At 43.4% G+C, this 7,995-nt stretch overlaps 1 long non-coding RNA gene across 1 annotated transcript in view; it reads right to left on the bottom strand.

Annotated features, from left to right (window-relative positions):
* Positions 1 to 554: 554 nt before the first annotated feature.
* Positions 555 to 7,995, bottom strand: part of LOC118830547 — an 87,542-nt gene continuing 80,101 nt past the window's right edge. The window contains exon 3 of the long non-coding RNA XR_005009087.1: positions 555 to 609. This is a non-coding gene — a long non-coding RNA (uncharacterized LOC118830547). The remainder of the gene's footprint in view (positions 610 to 7,995) is intronic.

Here is a 7,995-nt window from a genome sequence, read left to right as displayed (position 1 = left end):
GGGGGTTTTCTTACATAGTTGTCCCAGGACTAACTACTGGCAAGTCAAAATTTCAGCCTCATGCAGACACAGAGATGCTTAGTATTGACCCATTCCCTGCCAAAACACATAAAGCCACAAGCAAGTTTGCAAGACCACTCCTACGGCATTGGCATGCCAGGAACAAGGCAATCCCTTTTGTATTATTTAATATTGGAGAAGTTTGATGGTGTCCAAGGTTTCCGGTCATTCCTCAAGTGAGGATGGGAATCCCCAGAGAGTTAGCTTAAGGCTAGCAGAATCACAATGGGAATTGAGCTATCTCCATTCTCACAGAGGAAGAATGGTAATATTTAATAAATCAACATTTGGAAGGTGGAAAGGGGAGGAGGTTAGCATGGGGACAGGCTTGGGGTGGTCAGGGGATGGGCACATTCTGAGCTCACGGTAGACATTGGCAAACACTGTTCACAGCCACAGACACCAACGAACACAGCTAGACACTCACACAACAATAATACCAGAATGCAATTTTAAAAAATTATATAAAAGATGGTTTCTCACCCCTTAAAACAAAACTGGAACTTTGGTTTATAGGATCGGTTATGCCCAAATACCCTCCTCATCATCCTGTGGGCCAGAGATTAGGAGGTGCACAGGCAGGAGGTACGCATTGGAATAAAAGAAGAAAAGGTTAGTTACACCTTGGTGCATTTCAAAGGTAAACTCATCTTTGCTTTTTTTTTTAAGGATAGAGAAAGTTGTAGCAACTGAAGCACCCCATCACCAAGTCTGCCAAATGAGAAGAAAGTTTGTGTCTATAGCAACCCATACAGAAAACACAGGACTGCTCAGCTCTAACTGTGTCAACATGAATTAGGAGATTATCATCAGTCTCTATGAACAGACGTGTGTGAGGAGAAGACATGCATTTTGAATATGTTGCAAGAGAAGATTAAACTTTTTTTTTTTAATTCAGCAAAGGAGCAATTAGAGTAACCACATACCCCCTCAGTTCTTTCAGGCTGAAAAGTATCAAGAAAATTGGAAGAATGAAAACGCCATCTCTTGATCTGGAATACCCTTTGTCAGCCTCTGCGTGTCCCTCACACTTGTATGACAAGGCCCTCTTTAAATCCGGGGGGTTCTCAGAGCGCCTCATTGTCTCAACCTAGTGAAGCCACCCTGTTCTCTAGGATTTTCCCAGTAAAGGGCAAGTGAAGGCTGGAATGGCCGTCAGCTTCTGAAGGATGACAAAAAACAGCAGATGGTTTTAATGACGGGAGACTAAAGCTCCCATTTGCTGGAATGTTGCAGAATGTGGGGTTAGGTTGAATTGAATGTTTTGGTTAAATGAGGGGTAGCCTTTCTGTTTCCAGCCCCATTGACTGAAAAGTCCTTTAAGATGTCTCAGCCCTCTTTGGTGTCACAGTAGTGAACACTTTAGTCAATGAGTAAGGTTCGAAGGATGTCTCAGGTCATCATAGAATCAGCATTTTAGAGGTAGAAGGTCATCGAGTACAACCTCTCTTTTTACAGGTGAGCAAACTGAGGCCCAGAGAATTTAAGTCACTTTCCTAGGGCCACACAGTAAGTATTGGAGGCAGGATTCCAACCCAGGACTCCAAGTAAGATTTTGCCTCTCACGATTTTAGGCTCTTGGCTCACTGGATATGTCTAGAATGGACTACCTGTGTAGGCTTGGGAAAGGTATGTAACCATTCCAGGATTCAGTTTTCTCTGTTAAAAGAGGCAGCCAGGAGGTGTATTAGATAAGAGTGTTGGATGTGGAGTCAGAAAGACCTGAGGTCAAATCCTACTGCAGACATTTACTAGCTGTGTGATCCTGGGCAAGTCGCTTTTAAATTCTCTCAGGCTCAGTTTCCCCATCTGTAAAATGGGGCTCATAATAGCACCTGCCTCACTAGGTAGTTCTGAGGACCAAATGAGATAACATGTGTAACATGCTTTACAATCTTAAAGCATCATATCAATGTTAGCTGGTATTATTGAAATGAGGAAGCTGTACCCAGTTACCTCAAAGATACCTCCCAGGTCTAAGGTCTGGGTGATGTGGGATCCTATAACCAATAAAATGAAGATTAGAAGACCTGCTAGACTTCTTAGAGCTCTAAACCCAGGATCTAGGTGCACAGAGACAGAGGTGTAGGAGATGAGGCTAAAATGTTCAGAACTCAGGACAAACTCTGCACAGACATTGGGGGAAGAAGGCTACAGAACTTTTTCTTGTAGCTTGCCTCTTGGCTTTAAAAATTAGGTTGTGAAGTCCAGGAGTAGAAGGATGAGGCAAGGGGAGAAAAAAAATCTGTAACACAATGTTCTACTTCATTGAGTCCTGGTTAATCAAAGATTTGCCATAATGCTAAGGCCAAATAGAAGCATCCCACTAGTTACTGTTTCTGAACTCTTTTCATAGACTTAATGGTTGGTGGTTTGGCATTTTTTGCCATTAGATAGATCTTGGGAAGACTTTAACAGACACACTGAGATAGTAGAAAGGGTATTGAGCAGAGTCAGCAGGGGTGGGTGTCAAGTCCTCCTTCAGACACTTGGCTTAGTCATGTGGGCAAGCCACTGAACCTCCCTGGCCCTCAATTTCCTCGTCAGTAAAACTAGACAAATAATGCTTGTTGTCTATACCTCAAGGGGTGGTTGTAGAATAATACTGATGAAGATCTTGGTAGTGCTCAAAACTTTGCACCAATGTTAAGTATTGGTCATCACTGACCCTCCTTGGCAAGGAGATATTTTACAAGGTCTTGGGAAACTCTACAACTTGACATTTTAGGGAGGATCCTTTTGACAGATTCTGAAACAAGGGGTGAGTGATTTTGCTAGACCACTTCCCACAGGGAAGGGGAAATCATGTCTACCAGGTCTAGACATTTGAGGAAGACAGTGTGGAGAGGGCCTTGGCCTGACTCATATCCCACTTCTGACACCAATTCAGTGACCCTTGGATGAGTGTTTGACCCTGTTTGAGCCTCAGTTTCTTCATCTGTCAAGTGGTATTCATAGACTCTCTAACCCTATGGGTACGGTTGACCCATAAGATTGTCATGAAGTTCAAATGAGATAATGTTTATGAAACACTTAGCAAATCTGAAAGCTCTTTACAGAAAGGTCAGAACTTAGAATTATTAGTCTGGAGGTGGTGGCTTGCCATTTCCCCCCTGTGAAGATTTTGAAGAATCTCACATAAATCAAATCTCCCTCTTTGACTTCCCAAAAAGGCAAGTGCAGTCCCATTATCCAGATTAGTAAAGAGTAATGATGGTGCTGTGGTGTACTGGAAGGAGGGAAAGCCTTGGAGTCAGTCACAGCCATGTTCAGATCCTGCTTCTGACATATTCGCTGTTTGGTACACAGATTATAGACATCACTTAAGCTCCCTAAGCCTTAGGTTCTTCATCTATAAAATGGACACAGACATGGCTTTGAATTCAACAAACTTATTAATTCCCCGCTACACAGAAAGCTATGATGGAAAGAGCCCAGGCTCTTGTTGCAGGGGCAGAGAGGGTTTGGATTCAAATCCCACCTTTGATCCTTGGTCCCTTAGACTCGAGGCAAGTCACTCAATCTCCTTGGGCCCCAGTTTCCATATTTCTGAATTGATCCCTTAAGCTCTAGGTCTATGTTCCTATGTAGCAGTGTGATACAGTAGATAGAGATCAGGACATGGAGACAGGAAGATGGGGTTTCAGGTCTGACATAGACTATTGGTGTCACCATGGGCAGACTGCTATACTTTCCACATCTGACCATGGACAGGTCATTCATCCTGTAAAGATCTAAAATAATTCTCAAAGATTCTGAATTGCTGTGCCATGAGTGGACAATTTGCATCAATGGAGGGAGCTTTCTAAGCTGAGTGATCTGAACTTCAATGAAAACATGAGTCTTGACACCATCTCCCCTCCATTCACAGAGGCAGGAGTTTCAGGCTATGCCATTATTGGAAACTCTGAGTACAGAGAAGGAGAGAGAGAGGGGGAGGGGGAGGGGGAGCGGGAAGGGGGGGAAGGGAGAGGGAGAGGGAGAGAGGGAGAGATGGGAGAGGGAGAGAGAGCGCGAGCACTAAGGAAAATAATTGAATGAATAAATAAATATAGAAATTTTAAAAATAGAAAGCTAGCCCCGATAAGGGTTCAAATCTTGTCACACACTAAATATGTGACCTTGGACAAAACATTTAACTTTCATGGGTGATGGGTGTCAGCTTACTGGTCAATAAAATGAGGGGTTAGAGAGTGTCTTCCAACTCTAAATCTGTGAGAGTAGAAAAGAAGAGGAAAGGGAACAAGCATTTATTAAGCGCCTACTGTGTGCCAGGTGCTGTGCTATGTACTTTACAAATACTATCTCATCAGAATTCATTTCTGATGATTCTCCTTGAAAATAATTATACCCCCTTTTCTGTTTGGATGGTTCATTTCATTTGGTATTCAAATCTTCAGAAATTGCTTAAATTTGGTCATATTTCAAATCCTCCTACCTAGAACTGAAATTGAGGGAGAAAATCACCACCACTAATTTTTACTGTTGAAATTCACTCTAATGCAAATTACTTGGAGTAAATTAAATCTTAAAGAAAATAAGTGGTAATTAATTATGATTGAAACAGACAGGAATTTTAGCTTGAAAATATACACTGCCAATATCACTAGTGTTCCCAGTCTACTTGGAGGAATAAAAAGAGCTCCCAGTTGTCAACTGTTATTAAAAACCAGATGTTAAGATCGATGTCTTGTATGCTACGGAATAGAGTAAAGAACTATGACAGCCCGATATAAACTCTGCTAACATTTAACATTGGAGAAATGCGGTTACATCCCTTTAAAGGGAACTTGGAATATTTCTGATTTTTTCTGTTGTGTGCTCCTGCGAAGGAAAAAACATGAGAGAAAAATGTCAAAAATGCTTGGTCCCCGTCTCTTCTCCCCCCCCTGAGTGCTGCAGTTGACCCTACTCACAGGAGTCATTTGGGCCTTGGTGAAGGTCCATTTGGAAACAAAACACAAAAGCAAAACCACAGAAGTGAAGCAGAGAGAAAACCCGAGTTTTCCCAAGCATGTGCAGCAACTTCCCTGCTGAGATGCTTGCATTTTTTATATGCAAATGTTAATTTACTCAGCAAGCTTACCTCGCAAAAATGTGCATTTTTGAGATGGAAAAAAAAGGCAAGAATAAACATCACTTGATCCCTGACTCTCATTTACATGAGGAGTTATTTAGAAATGCTATTTTTTCCCTCTCCGACAGACCATGGGCAGAAGCTTTTCTCTTTCCCTTGTTTTTCTTTTTTCTAACTCTACTCTCGAATGGACTTTTTGGATGCAGCCAAATAGGGTTTCGATCCCCTGGGTGTTCCTTGAGAATGTTTTTTTGCTCTGGAAGATGCCAAGCCATTCAGCTGGGGAGGGAGAAAAGGACTCAGTCATCTAGACATCGTGTCTACACGATGCCAAGCACTTTGGAGGCTGGGAAATATCCAGATGACTGACGGAAGTCGACAGGTCCTGGCCACAGAACACAAGTAAGGCCTTGTAGTATGGAGGCTTCATTATTAAATCAGCTCTGATCCTTAGAAAAATCACCTCAACTCCCCGATCCTCAGTTTCCTTATCTGTGAAATAAGACGGTTGGAGCAGGGGGCTGCAGAGATTCTTCTAGCTGGAGTTCAGACCTGCCATCCTATTGTCCCTCCCCAAACTGCTCATTAAGGACCCAGGACGCCTGGGGCACCGAGGGCACCAAGGCAAAAAGCAGAGCAATTATCGCCCACAAAGAACTGTTGTGCTGGGGGATACAACGTCTAAGATGAACAGAGAGATGGTGATTTGAGGGTGGGTCCCATGCTGATAGAACTATTTTAATTCTATGAAGAACTTATACATATATATGTATATATGTATATGGAACATTAAATAGTGTAAAAATTACAGTAGGGTGATGAAATATCCTGGGAGCAGTTCTCTCGGAACCTCATCACCAAGGATGAGAACAACGATATAGGAGTTGGAGCAACGATCCACACAACATTGAATGTGAAGGCAGAGCAGCAAAGCAGTGACTTGGCCCAGCAGCATGGCTACTTGAATGAAGTAATGATAATGTCTGTTCGTTCTTTAGAGTTTGAAAAGCACTTTGCACAACTAATTGGAGCCTCACAACAACTGCCTAGAGAAGGAACTCCAGTTATCATTCTGCTTGTTTTAGAGCTGAGGCAACAGACACCCAGAGAGGTTCCCTGAGTCCCCTAGAGTCACACAGCCAATCCGGGTCTTCTAGATCCAAAGTCCACGGGCTGTGTGTTATGGTATGCTGCCTATCTATGGCTGGCCGTGCACAGGTCCAGAGGATTGTACATCAGGTATAATGGGCTGGAAAGGTCAGCTCACCCCATGCCCTTATTTTGCAGCTGAGGCTGTTGAGGGCCAAAGCTGCGGTAGGATGATGTGCCCAAGTGTCCTAGGTAGTAAAGGACAGGATCTAGAAGATGGAGGTGGGGGGATTTGGAGAGGTTTCTACCAGAAGACAGTGCCTCGAGTTGTACGGCATCCAGAAAATACCTTCGAAAGGAGTTTTAGGAAAAAAAAATAAATGACGAAAGTGACCAAGGGCTCTTTTAGCAGCTCCACTGCTCCTTTGGAGAGAGCAGGATAGCGCCAAGGTTACCATTTCAGCGGTACACAAAATGGCTCCCTCCCCCCAATGAAGAGAAATGAAATGGAGTAGCAGCCCCTCACTGCTGGGCTGCTTTTCTCCCTGTGGATATTTTGATTTCCAGATGGGGGGTCATGGTACTAGATGATCATCATGAGAGCCAAGGGAGGATTTAAATAGACACCATAGCCACGGGCACTGACCACTTTGCAAAACTGACCTCCTGAAGAACACTCCCTGATGAGTTCAAAAGGCCAAAGTCTTTGTCTGACTGTCTGTCTGTATCTATGCATCTCTCTGAATTGATCACAATTCAGCATCAGTGAATGCCAGACAGGCCACTAAGTTTTCATGCGATTCCTTGACAGTTCCCTAGCATTTGGGGAGGGGGGGCACTAACCAATGTCCTCCATGATGTAGTCTGAAACTTACACGGCCATTTCTTGCCCTATCTGAAAAAGTAATCTAAGTGAGCGCTATGATCACCTTCAGCCTGCGGACTCCCCCAATTTTACATGGGGATATCACCTTCTGTGAGGCAGCTAATTAACAGCCTTATGTGAGGGGCCACAGAAAAATGCTCTGAACACTTAGGATGAGGGCAATCCAAAGTAACATTTTCCTCCTGCCCCTATGTAACTCGGACACTTATCTAAAACTTCTCTGAACTCTGCAAACCCCAGCAGTCTGCAAAATCTGCCTGCATGTGTCATGAAAACAGAATTTCAACATGGGATTTACGATGCTTTCTGCTTTTGGTTCGGCCAGAACAACCCCCCTCATGGCATTTCCAGCTGTGGGCTTGGCCGGAGTCAGGAATTACAGACACTTGCAAAAATAAAAACAATAGGGGTGAGCCTGGGAAATGGGGCGGGGTGGGGGGGGATGAGTCTTCACAGACCTATAATAAGGTTTATCTCAGGTTCAAGTCTAAACAGTCTTTCATCCAGCCTTCCTCCTGGAATAACAGTTATAATAGCACGTGTTTGTATGTCTCTGTATAGCAAGAGTGGTTGTTTATATGTTGCTATAATTCATGTTTATATATTGTAGCCCAGATGTGGAAATCTGCCCATTTGCAAATAGGCTTACCTATTCCAAAGAACTCCTGAGGTCCTAGCCAATTCCCGGGGTATCTAATGTGCCATCCGGAAGCAAATATTAGGAGGTTATCTCTGATATTTAGCACAGAAAAACAAACAAACCTTTGCTTGTGTGGCTTTGGAGCACAGAGAAGCCAGAGAAATGAATTTCCCTTAGTATATTGTGCTCAGTTCAAGTCCGAGTTCATTGGGTATTTGCATTACTGTCAGCCCTCTTTCCAAA

This window comes from Trichosurus vulpecula, chromosome 9, assembly GCF_011100635.1.
Source record: "Trichosurus vulpecula isolate mTriVul1 chromosome 9, mTriVul1.pri, whole genome shotgun sequence".
Lineage (NCBI taxonomy): Eukaryota > Metazoa > Chordata > Mammalia > Diprotodontia > Phalangeridae > Trichosurus > Trichosurus vulpecula.
The sequence above is the reverse complement of the archived record's forward strand: the minus strand, read 5'-3'. Positions and strand labels throughout refer to the sequence as shown.